The sequence below is a fragment of the Mauremys reevesii genome, linkage group 12, assembly GCF_016161935.1.
Source record: "Mauremys reevesii isolate NIE-2019 linkage group 12, ASM1616193v1, whole genome shotgun sequence".
Classification (NCBI taxonomy): domain Eukaryota; kingdom Metazoa; phylum Chordata; order Testudines; family Geoemydidae; genus Mauremys; species Mauremys reevesii.
Window position 1 is genome coordinate 39263773 of NC_052634.1, and position 7324 is coordinate 39271096.

At 53.1% G+C, this 7324-nt stretch overlaps 2 non-coding genes across 2 annotated transcripts; one reads left to right on the top strand and one right to left on the bottom strand.

Annotated features, from left to right (window-relative positions):
- Window positions 1-570: 570 nt before the first annotated feature.
- On the bottom strand, window positions 571-643 carry TRNAF-GAA. Its single transcript has one exon. It is a non-coding gene; the product is annotated as a tRNA-Phe (tRNA).
- Window positions 644-1490: 847 nt separating this feature from the next.
- TRNAR-CCU lies at window positions 1491-1563 on the top strand. Its single transcript has one exon. It is a non-coding gene; the product is annotated as a tRNA-Arg (tRNA).
- The last annotated feature ends 5761 nt before the right edge of the window (window positions 1564-7324 follow it).

Genomic DNA, 7324 nt, shown 5'->3' on the forward strand with positions numbered 1-7324 from the left:
CCTCCCTGGTCGGAGCTCCAGCCCCTTCTGTACTCGCACCATGAATGTGAAGAACAAGACTCCAACCCCATCATTCTTCCCTGGCCTGGAGGACCAGAGAGATGGGCCCTTCCACCAATCACCCTCTGCCCATCAAGCTACCCTAGAGTTGTTAATGTGCATTTCCTGAACACCCACCATGGCCAAGTCCAGCTGCTCCAAGACACTGAACATCAAGTGCCTCCTCCTGGGCCCCCAACTCCCTTCCACAGGGTCACTTTCACACATGCCCCTTCCCTGGTACTGCCCTCCCTCAGCTGCACAGAAGAGTTTTCATCCTCTATACCTGCCTGTCACTGCCCAGCACCCCCTCTAGCACTCTCTTCCTGCCATATTGGGTCCACCAATAACTCACTTAGGAGAGACAGCTCCTGTCCCTCATTGTTAAATGTCAGGCCAGCCAATTAGGGGTGAAAGGCCACAGTATCTTTTCCTACTGCAGAGCCCAAGCTCAGGGACTCACCTTGGGTGCAGGGACCACTGTGCTCCCAGAAAACAAGCCACCACTGGGCAAAAAGACATGAAAGGGCCTGCCAAAGCCTGGGATTGAACCAGGGACCTTTAGATCTTCAGTCTAATGCTCTCCCAGCTGAGCTACTTTGGCAGCTATGTAGTAATAGTTTGGCCTGTTGCTTCTCTGTCTGGGATGTTGTTGTCAGCAGTTGCACACAAAAAGGACAGGAAAACGAACGGCTGCTCCACACCCCCACCGGAGGAACCCGGCGCCCTTAGCTGCTCCCCCTGCTCCCCCCCCAGCTGTGCTACTGAGTGGAAGCGTCCTGTGCCCATCACACAGAGGTCAATCAATCAAAACCCTCTTCTGCCAGCACCGGGCCTCCTGCTTCTTACACTGGGCCTGCAAGCGAGGGGGCAGCTGGCACAGCGCCAAGAGTCTAACCTGTGAGGCAGGAGGCGGCTGATGCCTGCAGCCTGCTGGGGAGCTCCCAGAAGTTATTAAGGGACAGAGACTCCTCAATGCCCTTAGTAACAAGGGTTTGGGGGTCACCGAGGCCAGTAAGGGGGTCACTATGTCGGCCTTATAACCCTGGGTGTCAGGTCACTGTGCAGCTTTGATCTAGAGCTCGGATCCCAACAACCGACCAGCAGCCCACAGCCTCCCCCTGGGTCTGCCCCACCTGGTTACTCCTTACAGGCTGACCTTACCCCCCTTCCAGCCCCGGATTCGCCCCCTAATCATCCTACTGCCGCTCAGAGCCACAGCCGTGGAGGTGCTGAAGGAGGGAGGGGTGACTCTAGGGTGGGGTTCTTCTCTAAAGATGGCTGGCAGAAAGGTGGTGCTCAGCTCTGTCAGCCACCTGCCCAGTTGCCTCGCTGCCCGGGGATGCAGACGTTTCTGTAAGGTCATTAAATGGTATTTGGCTTCTGAGTGAATGTGAGGAATGTGCAATTCTGAGAGGGAATTTCCATCCTTCTTTTTACTGTTTTTCAGGGCCCCAGTGGCCTAATGGATAAGGCGTTGGCTTCCTAAGCCAGAGATTGTGGGTTCAAGTCCCATCTGGGGTGGAATAACTTCTTCTTTCTTGTATATTGCAACAAAGCCCTGGTGTTATTTTCCCCAAGGACGCTGGGAGACGTTTGAACCCAAAGTACTGGATCTTGGGAGCAATCCCCCAGAAACAGCATCTTCCACTTGACAAATGCTTTCTAGACCCATCAGTAGCAAACACTTAATACTAGTGTTTGTCTGAGAATAGAAGGAAGGGGAGTGTTTACTCCGACACCTCAGTGAGTGAAACAGACAGAAAGAGTAAGGCTGTCCTGAAAGAGAATGGATCTGTCTGGAGACAAAGCAGAACCTGAGAATGAGCAACAGTATGAAAAGAAGAACTTCAAATGTGTGTTAGATGTTAGTTAGATTGGTCTGACAAATTTCAAGAAAATACCAATGCTCGTAGACTGATGCGGACACTGGCTGCTTCTGATCTTTTACTGAGAGTTCATTGAGAAATATTTTCCTTAACTATGTTATGGAATATTGGGTGGGCTATGAAGGCACCATTCCTCCTGCTTTCGCCCTTCGAGACAACACGGCTACATGGCGTGCGGCCAATGCTCACCTTCCAGTCAACTGCTAGAGAAGACAACACAGACAGGGATGGCAGCAGGGCAGACTGGAGCTCCACGGAGATGGTGGGACCAGGTCTCATCAATGGGGAGGTGGCCACCCCAGCATGCACAAGGCTGAGCCAGCAAGTGTGGTGTGTGCTTCACTGTGTCCCTACTCACTGCACATGGTGGTGGAGGGCAGTCACTGAGTTCAGTTGGTCTGGCAAATTTAGGGCTTGGCTACACTTGCAGATGCAGAGCACTGGGAGTTAAACCACAGAAGGGAAACTGCTGCCGTGTGTTAACACTGACAGCTGCAAGCGCACTGGAGTGGCCACATTAGCAGCTCTGGCAATGCCACAGAGAGCAGTGCACTGTGGTAGTTATCCCAGTGTGCAAGTGGCTGCAACGTGCTTTTCAAATGGGGGACGGGGGTGGAGTGTGACAGGGAGTGTGTTGTGTGTACGTGGGGGGAGCGACAGTGTGTTTGGGGGCTGAGAGTGTGTCAGCATGCTGTCTTGTGTGTTCGGACAGCAGCAGACCCCCACCTCCCCTCATACACACTCACAACAGCAGCAGCATTCCACACTAATGGTTGCTTTGTCCCAGAGCAGATAAGCAGCCGGCTGTCAGAAACGGAGCTTTGAAAGGGGATATCCGCATGCCTGCAGCCGATTTCAAAACAATGACCAGAGTGGGCACTTGACTTCAGGGGATTATGGGACATTTCCTGAGGCCAAACACAGTGCAGTGATGCAACACGTCGCCCACACTGATGCCCAGGTATTTCAGCAGGGCTCAGCAAGCTTTATGCTTCTCATGGAGGTGGGTTACCAGGAGCGCTCCAGCTGCAGAGCCCAGGTGCTCCATGTGCCTTGCGAATGTGGACACCTCAGGAGTTAGGGCACCCAGGGCTGCTTTAATGGGCTCTAACTTGCAAGTGTAGCCAAGCCCCTAGACTATGTCACTTGTGTGACTTAGGGCTTGTCTACACTACAGGACTATTTCGAATCTACTTAAGTCGAATTTGTGGATTCGACCTTAATAAGTCGAATTTGTGTATCCATACTAAATACACAAATTCGAACTTCTGAGTCCACATTCACGGGGCCAGCTTCGACTTTGGAAGCAGTGCACTGTGGGAAGCTATCCCACAGTTCCCGCACTCCCCGCTGCCCATTGGAATTGTGGGATTTCCCCCCAATGCATGCTGGGGGGAAAAATGTGTCGTCATTGAACCGTCAATCCCGCCCTCCCTGTCTTCCTTGAAAGCGCCGGCGGGAAATCTGTTCGCACCCTTGTCTGGTCGGTTACAGCGCGGACGCCACAGCACTGCGAGCATGGAGCCCGCTGTGATCATCGCTGCACTTATGGCCGTTGTCAACTCCTCGCACGTTATCATCCACCTCTTCCACAGTCAGATGCTGAGAAACCGGGCGAGGAGGCTCCGGCAGCACGGTGAGGAGAGTGGAGCAGACCTCTCAGAAAGCAGGGTACGCCGGGCAGTGGAGATCATGGTGGCAATGGGTCAAGTTCATGGTGTGGAACGGCGATTCTGGGCCCGGGAAACAAGCACAGACTGGTGGGACCGCATAGTGCTGCAGGTCTGGGATGACACAGAGTGGCTGCGAAACTTCAGGATGCGTAAGGGCACTTTCCTTGAACTGTGTGACTTGCTGTCCCCTGCCCTGAAGCGCCAGGACACAAGGATGCGAGCAGCCCTGAGTGTGCAGAAGCGAGTGGCCATAGCCCTCTGGAAACTTGCCACGCCAGACAGCTACCGGTCAGTAGCGAACCACTTTGGCGTGGGCAAATCTACCGTGGGGATTGCTGTCATTCAAGTAGCCCACACAATCGTTGAGCAACTGCTCTCAAAGGTAGTGACTCTCGGAAATGTCCAGGTCATCATAGATGGCTTCGCCGCGATGGGATTCCCAAACTGCGGTGGGGCTATAGATGGGACTCACATCCCTATCCTGGCACCAGCCCACCAGGCCAGCGAGTACATTAACCGAAAGGGCTACTTTTCAATGGTGCTGCAAGCTGTGGTGGACCATAGGGGACGTTTTACCAACATCAACGTCGGGTGGGCGGGCAAGGTTCATGACGCGTGTGTTCAGGAACTCTGGTCTGTTTAGACGCCTCCAGGCAGGCACTTTCTTCCTGGACCACAAAATAACGGTTGGGGATGTGCAGATGCCTACAGTGATCCTCGGGGACCCGGCCTACCCGCTAATGCCCTGGCTCATGAAGCCCTATACAGGCGCCTTGGACACTGAAAAGGAACTCTTCAACTACCGGCTGAGCAAGTGCAGAATGGTGGTGGAGTGTGCTTTCGGACGTCTCAAGGGAGATGGCGGACCTTACTGACTCGCTCGGACATCAGCGAAAGAATATCCCCGTAGTTATTGCTGCTTGCTGTGTGCTCCACAATCTCTGTGAGAGCAAGGGCGAGACCTTTTTGGCCGCTTGGGAGGTTGAGGCAAATCGCCTGGCTGCTGTTTACGATCAGCCAGACACCCGTGCTGAGAGAATATCCCAGCGGGAAGCGATATGCATCAGGGAGGCTTTGAAAGCGAGTTTCCTCGCAGAGCAGGGTAACCTGTGACTGTCCACTTGATTTTAAGAGAGCCTGATCATAAACCAAGTTTCCCCCACTTCCCAAGGACGTTTTAAAACTAAGGACATGTTTTAGTAATTAATAATAAATCTTTCGTTGACTTTGCATTTCTGTTTCTTCGTTGAAACATGGAAGCATTCTGTGCTGGTTAAGGTGTGCACTGATGGGTGGGTTTGCAGGAAGGGCGAGGGTGCCATCTTTGGATAGGGGTTACCATGACGGCTGTGGGTTTGGGCGTTGGAAGGGGTGAGGGGTGTGGGGGAAGGGTGAGTATCTGCCCCTGGATGAGGTCTCTTTTTGGGGCTCAGGGCACCGGGGAGGATCGTGAGGATCCAAGTGCATGTGAAGGGAAGCCTGCCTTTACATTCGGGGATGTCAGGCACCAGGACCCTGCACAAGCATACACATCAAGGAAAGACCCGGGGCAGCATACACCACACAGACTGTCCCTGGTGCCTAGTGACTGCAGTCTGTGTGTGCCCTGCAGTTGACCCTGCAGCCAAGTCTGTAGCATGGCACTGTGGGCTATGCACTGACATTACAATCCCCAGAACAACAGAAAGTCTTCTGACACCAGAAACGTGACGGAAACAGTCAGTAACACCAAACCGCTTTTAATAATGTAATACACAGTGGGGGGTTTGAACTTGGAGTTGGGACTGGTTGATGCTGTAAGGAAAGAGCTTGTACAAATTTACAGCGCGACAGTTGTCTCGAACATTATCGGTGTGCTGCGGTGCAGGGACAGTTCTCACGGCCCCTACCGCCCCTCCGTCTTGTCACTTTGGGTGAGGGGGGGACAGGACTTCTTGGCGTTGGAGGGCGGTTGCAGATGCACTGCAGGGGGGCTCTCTCCTCCTGACTGCGGTCTTGCAGAACATCTACAAGGCGCCGGAGCGTCTCCGTTTGCTCCCTCATTAGACCAAGCAGCGTTTGAGTCGCCTGCTGGTCTTCCTGCCGCCACCTATCCTCCCGTTCCAGGTGTGTGCGATGCTGCTGACACAGGCTCTCCCTCGACTGTCTCTGCTCTGCCGCCTCCGCTCTGGAGCTGGCCATCAGTTCCTGGAACATGTCGTCCCTTGTCTTTTTCTTTCGGTGTCTAATCTGAGCCAGCCTCTGCGAGGGGGATGGCGGGGCAGTCCGGGAAGGAGCCGAAGCTGTGTGATGCGAAAAAGTAGGTGATTTCCTTGAACAAATACATGTTTGCCAACAGTAAACACAGTCTAGTCATTTTCAGTTAAGAAGACCAAACAGGGAACCAAGTCTCAGGAGATCTCGGAACTAGTCCGAGATTTCGGAATACGCTCTCATTGGCGGCGCGATTGCACTGGATAGCGCACAAGCGAGGAGAGACAGCTGCATCCCTCTTGCACAAAGTCCTGGTAAGCCTTACAGTACAGAGTGCTTATCAGTTAGTGCTTAGCTGTGCTCTCCTGCTGGAGGCAATGTGCAAAGCAGAAAAGATGAGCGTTATGCGGCATCTCCCGCCAGTGAACGGGAAAGACCCCTGTATGCTTTTCCTCTGAGGCCTGCAACACGTGGCTGTTAAGCGAGGGTCATTCTTATGCAAAGTAAAACTCTGTTAAGCGAGGGTCATTCTTATGCAAAGTAAAACTCTGTTAAGCGAGGGTCATTCTTATGCAAAGTAAAAGTCTACCATGCACAATAGTAAGAGTACACTAATTCCACTAATTAGATGCAGCACTTCCACAACGACATCACCCTGAGGCGTGTCAGGCGCACACAGAGAGAGCGGATGTTAACAGAAGCCCTGCACAGACCAGGACCCTACGCTGCCATGCTCGTAGAGGTGATGGTCCCCCTGTACCTGAGGATGACATGGCGTGGAAGAGTGTGCTTCAACGGAGCACCCAATAAAGCACCTCTCCCAAGAAACCTCTTGCTGAGGCTTTTCCAGCTGCTCTCTGAGAGCTTTTTTGAACTATCCCCAGAGGACTATTGCTCCATTCCTATATGTGTAGACCTGCTGTTTGTATAGTTTCATATTTGAAAATTTTTATATAGTATTTCTATTTTTTATATATATCCCTGTTTCTTAAAAAAATAAATGTTTCCCTGTTTGTAGCACTTACCGCCTGATCCTTCCCCTGATTCCGAGTCCGGGTTAACGGGCGGGGAGGGTTGGTAGGGGATCTCTGTGAGGGTGATGAAGAGATCCTGGCTGTCAGGGAAAGCGGGAGTGGGTTCGATGTCGCCTGCGCCGTCCTCAAAAGACCCTTCCTCATCTTCCCCATCGGCGAACAGGGAGGAGGAACTGTCCCGGTACACTATTCCGTCCTCGGAGTCCACCGTCACTGGTGGGGCACTGGTGGCAGACCCACCTAGAATGGCATGCAGTGCCTCGTAGAAGCGGCATGTCTGGGGCTGGGCTCCGGAGCGTCCGTTTGCCGCTCTGACTTTTTGATACCCTTGTCTTAGGTCCTTCACTTTCACGCGGCACTGCATCGCATCCCGGCTGTATCCTTTCTCTTTCATGGCTTTAGAGACCTTCTCGAAGGTCTTCGCGTTCCGCTTGTTGGAGCGCAGCTCCGAAAGCACAGACTCCTCGCCCCACACAGCGATCAGATCCTGGACTTC